Source organism: Miscanthus floridulus, chromosome 12 (assembly GCF_019320115.1).
Source record: "Miscanthus floridulus cultivar M001 chromosome 12, ASM1932011v1, whole genome shotgun sequence".
Lineage (NCBI taxonomy): Eukaryota > Viridiplantae > Streptophyta > Magnoliopsida > Poales > Poaceae > Miscanthus > Miscanthus floridulus.
In genome coordinates this window covers 40,600,612-40,608,568 of record NC_089591.1, presented here as the reverse complement: position 1 = coordinate 40,608,568, position 7,957 = coordinate 40,600,612, and positions in this window count along the sequence as shown.

The window sequence follows — 7,957 nt, the reverse complement described above, 5'->3', positions numbered from 1 at the left end:
CCATGCCCGCTCAGCTGCGACCATAGTGCCATTGTCCGAGTGCTCGTGCACACTGCTCCACCATCCCCTCCTCCACCTTCCCAAGCTGCTAGCCAGTACCAATCATGCTCAAGTAAAGCCATTGTTTGAGTTCACCGCCGCTGCGCTATCACCGGAGCTCCGCCAAGCTCACGTTCATCGTGGTTGTGCTCCACCAAGCCGTCTCGTGTATGCCTTTCTCTTGTTCAGGTTAGCCTAGGGTCAGGTCTAGGTCACATCGCTGGTTGTTGAGCCAACACTGGCACACCAGTGCCTGAAATGTGGCTGCGCACTGCCGTGCTTTCGCCGCTGCCATGCCACGCACGCAGCCAAGCTTCCTCGCCGCTCCACCGTAGCTCCAACCTAACCCTAGATCTCGGCTACACCACCAGGATGCTGTAGCTGAGCTCGCCTGAGCATGCTGTGGCCAAAAACGATGGGTGCACCACTGCAGCACCGCCGCCGACCGCCATTAGCATCGCCATCGTAGCCAACCACCATCAGGGGTTCACCCACTTAGCTCACTAGGTGCGGAATAAGGAGGGGAACACATCGGTGGTGACCTCACCAACGATGAGTTCTCATCGGTCAAAGCCAACGCCCTGCATCTGTCTCACTAACGCGTGGGACCAGGGTTGACTGTGGGACCCACATGTCAGCGCGTGGGACCAGGGTTGCTGGATTCATCTTGAAGTGTACTATTTGATAAAAATATAAAATCTAGTGTTTAGGGTATTTTTGTAGGAGAATTAAATTGAGCAAGATAAGTGCTTTTAAATTAGTTTATATCTTGTAAAACACATATCTTGAGCTAGGAAGGTGATAAAATTATAATTCCAATTTTATTGTTCTTGTATTGACATTCTCTAGCCAAGAAAAATTATTAAACCTATAGTAACCATACTTGAAATATGGTCTTCCTATTTAATCTTAATTAATTACTAATTTCTAGTGAAATTTAAAAGGGTAAAGATACATAACATATGGTCATGCAAATTTTTATAAAGTATTCTTGTGCTAAGAGAAAAGTAAGAAAAATATTAAATATTTTTCTTGACACTTTTCATTAGGTTAAACATTTTTTACTAAAATAAACCTATATAACTTGTCATTTTAGTAGAGGTGGCTATACTTATCTAAATGGCATGAAATTTGTACAGTAGACTATTAGGGTCATATGTAGGGTACTATAATTGTCTCAGAATTTATTGGGCATTAGAAGTATTTATCCTTTGAATCCTTTATTATCTAAGGAAATTAATAAATGAATATAAATAAATTAGTTATGTTTAACCATGATGTTTTCTGTGGTGCTTGTGATGCATATGATCTGTTGATGTTATTAGTTAGGCTTAGAAGTAATTGGTTGTATGCAACTAGTTAATTATTGCTTTATAATTCAACTAGATGGCTGCATGTGTAGTTTCTGTTGTGGTGATAATTTCATGATGATAATGGTCTTTTTTTGTAAAACTTGCATCTCCACTTGTAACCAAAACCACAAAGTCTATGGATACATGGGACTGTCCAACTCGTACACAAATATCTTCAAGAATTCCCTTAGGGTAGCAGAGTGACTGATCTACAAGCTGCAAACGCATGTTTGTGTACAATATAGTATCTCCATTGATTTTATCATAGACTACCTTTGGCATGATGTTAACATTTGCTCCAAAGTCATAGATAGCTTCTTGTAATATGTGAGGTCCAATGACTATGGAGATGACAGGTCTTCCTGGATCTCCTTTCTTGATGGGCAAGGAATAATCCTCCCATCTTCATGTTGATTGTTCTATGTAGCATCCTAAAGTAATGTGAATATCGACAAAATTTGATTTTCTAGATCTTCCGGTTGCCCTGAAATCTTACCTTTGTCGGTCGAAAGGAACAGCAGCCGCCAGCTAAGCTATTTATGATTCTATCATTTTATTAAAGCTACGCTAGTTTTTAATGGCTGAGGAGAAGCTATCCATTCTATTGTTCATTTGTTTCTAAGATTTTATCATTGGAAGCTAGTCTTCTAGATAAGCCCTCCATAATTTTAGCTTGGCCTAAAATTAACTCTCTCAAGGGTGGTTGATTATTGAAATTATTGAAATTACTACCTTGATAGTTACCTTGGTAGTTCAGCCTTTATTGCTGATTCCATCCTTTATTCTGTTGAGGATGATAGTTGTTGTTGTTGATGAAGTTCACATCCTTGTGGGTTTTAGGACAGTTGTTCCCTGAATGCCTAGTGTTGCCACACTCTTCACACGTCATGTGGGAATCATGAATGTGCATGACTTCTTGTTTCTCATTGGCTCATTCTTCGAGCCTCTTCATTAGCAGGTCCATCTTGGCAGATAGCATGTCTACCTCCTTGAGTTGATGCATACCTCCACCTCTCTTGCAAGTTTGAAGATGTTCTTCATTCCAATCTTGGTTGGAAACCATCTTCTCCACAAGAGCAGTTGCTTGTGTAATAGTGAGTGATAAGAATGCACCTCAAGCAGTGGCATCCATATTATGATGGGTGTTGTTTATCAACCCGTGGTAGAAAGTCTGCATGAGTAGCCAATCCTCCATCCCATGATGAGGGTGTTCTGATATGTAGTCTTGGAAGCATTCTCATGTCAAAACTTGAGATTCTTCCATGCAGAGCATTGGTTTTGCCTGTGGAAAAGAACTTTGCTAAGAAGGCAGCGGAGCAGTTTTCCCATGTAGTATTTCTATCTTTGTTGGTGTAGAACCAATGCTTTACCTTCCCCAAAAGTAAAAATGGGAAAAGGTAAAGTAAAATAGCATCTCTAGTAACTCTTTTGATGGAGAAAGTGCTGCAAATCTCCAGGAAGCATTGGAGATGAGCGCTCACATCTTCATGTGCCTTTCCACAAAACTGGCTAGCTTGCACCATGTTGATGAGAGCGGGCTTGAGCTCAAAAGCATTGTCTCCAATGTTGATCGCCGGTCCTGTACAGATGTTGCCATAGTTGAAGCAAAGAATTCATGGAGAGTCTTGTCAGCCATAGCTTCAAAAATTGGTGTTAAGCTTCGCCTGGTCTGGTTGTCTTCCTGTTCTAAAGCTAGAACTTTCTTGAGTTTAGCTCTAGTCCTCCTGATTAATGCTTCTGGATTTTCGACGTAGTTTGTCGAAAGATCAAAATTGGTCATACATTACCCTTCATAAGATATAAAAGTAGATATAACAAGGGTAAGCCTATTTGAGCAGTGGTCAATGGTTCCCTCGATCACATCAATAAGTAAAAGTTTATCAATATTCCTTTTTGCCTAGCTACCTTCCCCAGCAATGGCGCCAAAAATGCTTATTGGTATTTATTAACATGTCACTTGTTTACATAGCCACCTAATGTTTGTTGATATTTCTTAACATCACTTTTGCTAAGTTGTCATCCCTAGCTATGATGCAAGAAATGCTTGTTGGTACTTTTTAGCGTCACTTCTAGAATGACACTAAGAAGTACTTAAGTATTTTATTATGACTAGAAAGAATATATATATATAAAGGGATCTACAAGCGCACAGATAATTTACCATTGAAGCATTTCACCTGGGAGCATTCCAAGTATCGTTATTTATATTTTTACCATAGGGAAGGACTGGTAGTTGGAATATATTGATAAATTATACATATGATGGAGAAGTAACCATCACCTAGACTTCTACTCACAATAGGGGTAAGTCAAGAGATAAATGTAATATGAATGGTAAATGATAAATGATCACTCAGTGTACTCATTTCTATGGCATTAGCATTGCTAAGTAGAAATTAGAGAAATAATTCATAAGTCATTCTTAATTACAAGTCAAAGCATACGTTGATTAGTGCAAGTTCACTTAGTAGTCATGGCTGACATCAACTTCATATCTACACATAAGGGATATTACTAAGGAAGATCAAGAACAGAGCATGTCTTCCTTCATAACTAGATCCTACATGTCCTATATTCGGGGAGTGGACTACAAAGGACTCAATGGGAGTGTCACATTCGCGATCTACCATATGGATCGGAATACAGGGTGTATCCACAGGTAAACAACATATAAGCACCATGTTTACACAATGTCAACCACTCGGTCCGTGTACTTTAGAGCGAGCGCTATACGAACTTATGCCCAAACATAAAGAAAATCTATCTATACTAAGCATATAATCAAAGTAGACGATGATCATGATAACTAGGAATATGAATAATATTAAAAATAATGTCAAATCCATTGTAGCAAATATATGAATAATGAAAGATACTTAAGTATTTTATTATGACTAGAAAGAATATATATATAAAGGGATCTACAAGTGCACAGATAATTTACCATTGAAGCATTTCATCCGGGAGCATTCCAAGTATCGTTATTTATATTTTTACTATAGGGAAGGACTGGTAGTTGGAATATATTGATAAATTATACATATGATGGAGAAGTAACCATCACCAGACTTCTACTCACAACAGGGGTAAGTCAAGAGATAAATGTAATATGAATGGTAAATGATAAATGATCACTCAGTGTACTCATTTCTATGGCATTAGCATTGCTAAGTAGAAATTAGAGAAATAATTCGTAAGTCATTCTTAATTACAAGTCAAAGCATACATTGATTAGTGCAAGTTCACTTAGTAGTCATGGTTGACATCAACTTCATATCTACACATAAGGGATATTACTAAGGAAGATCAAGAACAGAGCATGTCTTCCTTCGTAACTAGATCCTACATGTCCTATATTCGAGGAGTGGACTGCAAAGGACTCAATGGGAGTGTCACATTCACGATCTACCATATGGATCAGAATACAGGGTGTATCCATAGGTAAACAAGTATAAGCATCACGCTTACATAATGTTGACCACTCACCTCATGTACTTTAGAGCAAGCGCTATACGAACTTATACCTGAACATAAAGAAAATCTAGCAATACTAAGCATATAATCAAAGTAGACAATGATCATGATAACTAGGAATATGAATAATATTGAGAATAATGTTGAATCCATTGTAGCAAACATATGAATAATGAAAGATACAAAAGAGGGTACAATGGGCTATACCAAGCCTACGCTCTTGACAAGATTAGGAATCCAAGCGAAGCTTGCCTCCCTTCTATATCTAGCCTAGCTAGCTATGCCCTAAAATATGGTGGAGCTTTGAGGATGATTAGGGTTTTTGCCTTCTCAAATGACTTACTACCTAAGGGAGGGGGTCGGGGCTAGTATATATAGGACGAAGCATCAATTCTGAGCCCTTGGATCAAACTGACCTAAAAGAATGGTGTAGATGCAAACCCTAAGGCGGTGGAGAACCAACATTCAAAGGAGGGGCTAACAGGTGGGCCTAGGGGCTGGCCGGCCTATAGGTGGCTGCCTCTCAGCCCTTTGCTTTGGTGGTTTGCCTCCTGGAGTCTTCTGGAGTTATTTTTGTTGTTGATAATTGTGATTAATTCTAACGTTTGCGTCCACCTTGACGGATTTCTAAATAAACCCTGCTGAAAACATAGATTCACCAAAACTTATGGAATTTGTTAGTTTAAACCTCTAAACCTATGTTGGTGATCATATTGATGCATTATACTGACGGGTTATAATGGTTCTTAACTACCACTAACAACTACTTCAGCCATTGCACATCCTAGTATGGAAATGGGACGAAATTAGCATGGACATAATAGTAGGATTGCCCATTGCACCAAATGGACATGACTCAATATGGGTTATAATAGATCAGTTGACGAAGGTGGCACACTTTATTCCAGTAAGGACTGATTACAAGGGTAACAAGTTAGCACAACTATACATCAATAACATCATTAGATTACATGGGGCTACCAAGCCAAATCATTTCAGATAGAGAAACTCAATTCATAGCCTAATTTTGGAAAAGCTTACATAAAACTTTGGGAACACGCCTAGATTATAGCTCAGCCTATCATCCACAAACCGATGGATAGACAGAAAGAGTAAACCAGATATTAGAAGAGATGTTGTGAGCCTGCGTACTAACCTATGGAAAAGACTAGGAAAAGAGCCTATCATTCATGGAATTCTCTTACAACAACAGCTATCAAGTAAGCTTAAAGATGGCACCATTCGAAGCATCGTATGGAAGGAAATGCCAAACACCATTAATGTGGTTTGAGGTCGAAGAAAGAAGCCTATTTGGCCTAGACATGATCAAGGAAGCCGAAGAACAAGTAGCCAAAGTCCGAGAGAACTTGAAGGCAGCACAAACTAGGCAGAAGAGCTATGCAGATACCCGACTAAGACCATTAGAATTTCAACCAGGAGATTTTGTCTATTTAAAAGTATCACCCATCAGGGGCACCCAAAGATTTCAAGTCAGAGAAAAGTTAGCACCATGGTATACTGGGTCATATCGGATCATTGAAAAGATTAGAGCGGTAGCCTATCGCTTAGAATTACCTCTAGAAATGTTAGATATACATGATGTGTTTCACGTGTCACAACTAAAGAAATGCCTAAGGGTACTAGAAGAGCAAGCACCTATGGAAGCCATGGATTTACAGCCAGATTTACAGTATCAGGAAAGACCTGATCAAGATATTGGATATTGTCACCCAACAAACCAGGAGGACAGCAGTAAGATTTTGCCAGGTATAATGGAGTAATCATATAAAGGCAAAAGCCACATGGGAAAGAGAGGACGATCTCAAAAAGGAATTTCCCTATCTATTTGAGGATCAGTTTGAATTTTGAGGATGAGATTCTTTTTAAGGTGGGTAGGTTTGTAACACCCTGAATTTTGACCTAGTTTAAAAACCACTAAAAATTGAACTTTTCAAAACTATGCATAGGAACCAACATATACGATTAATTGACCTAGGTATTAGTATAAATAGGCCAACATAGAAATTACAAATTATATGTGTAGGATTGTGTGCTTGAGTGTTTGCTTGCTTGTGGAACATATGGTGGTACTTTATTTTCAAAGTTGCATTTGAATTTGAATTCAAACCATTTCAAAATAGCTTAATAGGAAGTATGGAAAATAGAAAAGGGAAAGGAAATAGAAAAGAGCTACTAGGCTCCCTCTCCCTCTCCCTCTCCCTCTCCTTCTAGCCTACAGCGTAGCCCATCTCCCCCTCCCTTCTTCCCTCTCCCACATGGGCTAGCCTCTGGCCCAATGAGCTATGGCAGTAGCCCGCATCCCCCTCTTCCCTCTCCTCCTCACTGACAAGTGGGGCCCAACTATTAGCTCCTTCTTCCTCCCCACATGGAGCTCGCGTCCATGCCACCATAATGGCCCCACTGTGGCCCATCTGGCGCTAGAGAAGACGAGCACATAGTCACGGGGTTGACAACGCCTTGAGCCATCCCATCTCCCTCCTCTCTATGTCCATAGCATGTCAAAGCTAGCAGGGCAGCTGGCAAAAGAACCCCACCGACATGACAATGCATTGCATCGACCTTACCGGAGTACAAACAAGCACGGAGGCGTCCAGCTCACCATTATCGAGCTCAGGCACGTGCGTGAGGTGAAAATATCCATCGACAGGAGAGAAACTATCTCACCGCCTGCCACCGACTGTTGTGGGGTCAAAACCATGGCAAGCATGGTGTTAGAGTCGATGTTACAGTATGGGGTCTCTAGTGGCTCGGGTGGACTCAAGAACATAAGAATCACACAGAGAAGACGCAACAGTTTATCCTGGTTAGGGCCTAATTTGGTCCCTACATCTAGCAGTTAATGATCCTTATACTCAAGAGCACCCAAAATCTAGGGGTCACAACAGAGTGTAAAGGAAGAAAGTTTGGTAGGGGGGTTAGCTCAGTGCTAATCCTAAGGTTTCCTCACCGCCAGTGGAGTCTCCCCCTCATCGGAGAGAAAGGAGACGACGAGATGTGGTGGAGGAGGGGCTCTCGGTGCCCCTCTCTGGGTTGCCTTGCTCTTAGTGAAGACCGAAGGCAGATGGAATGGA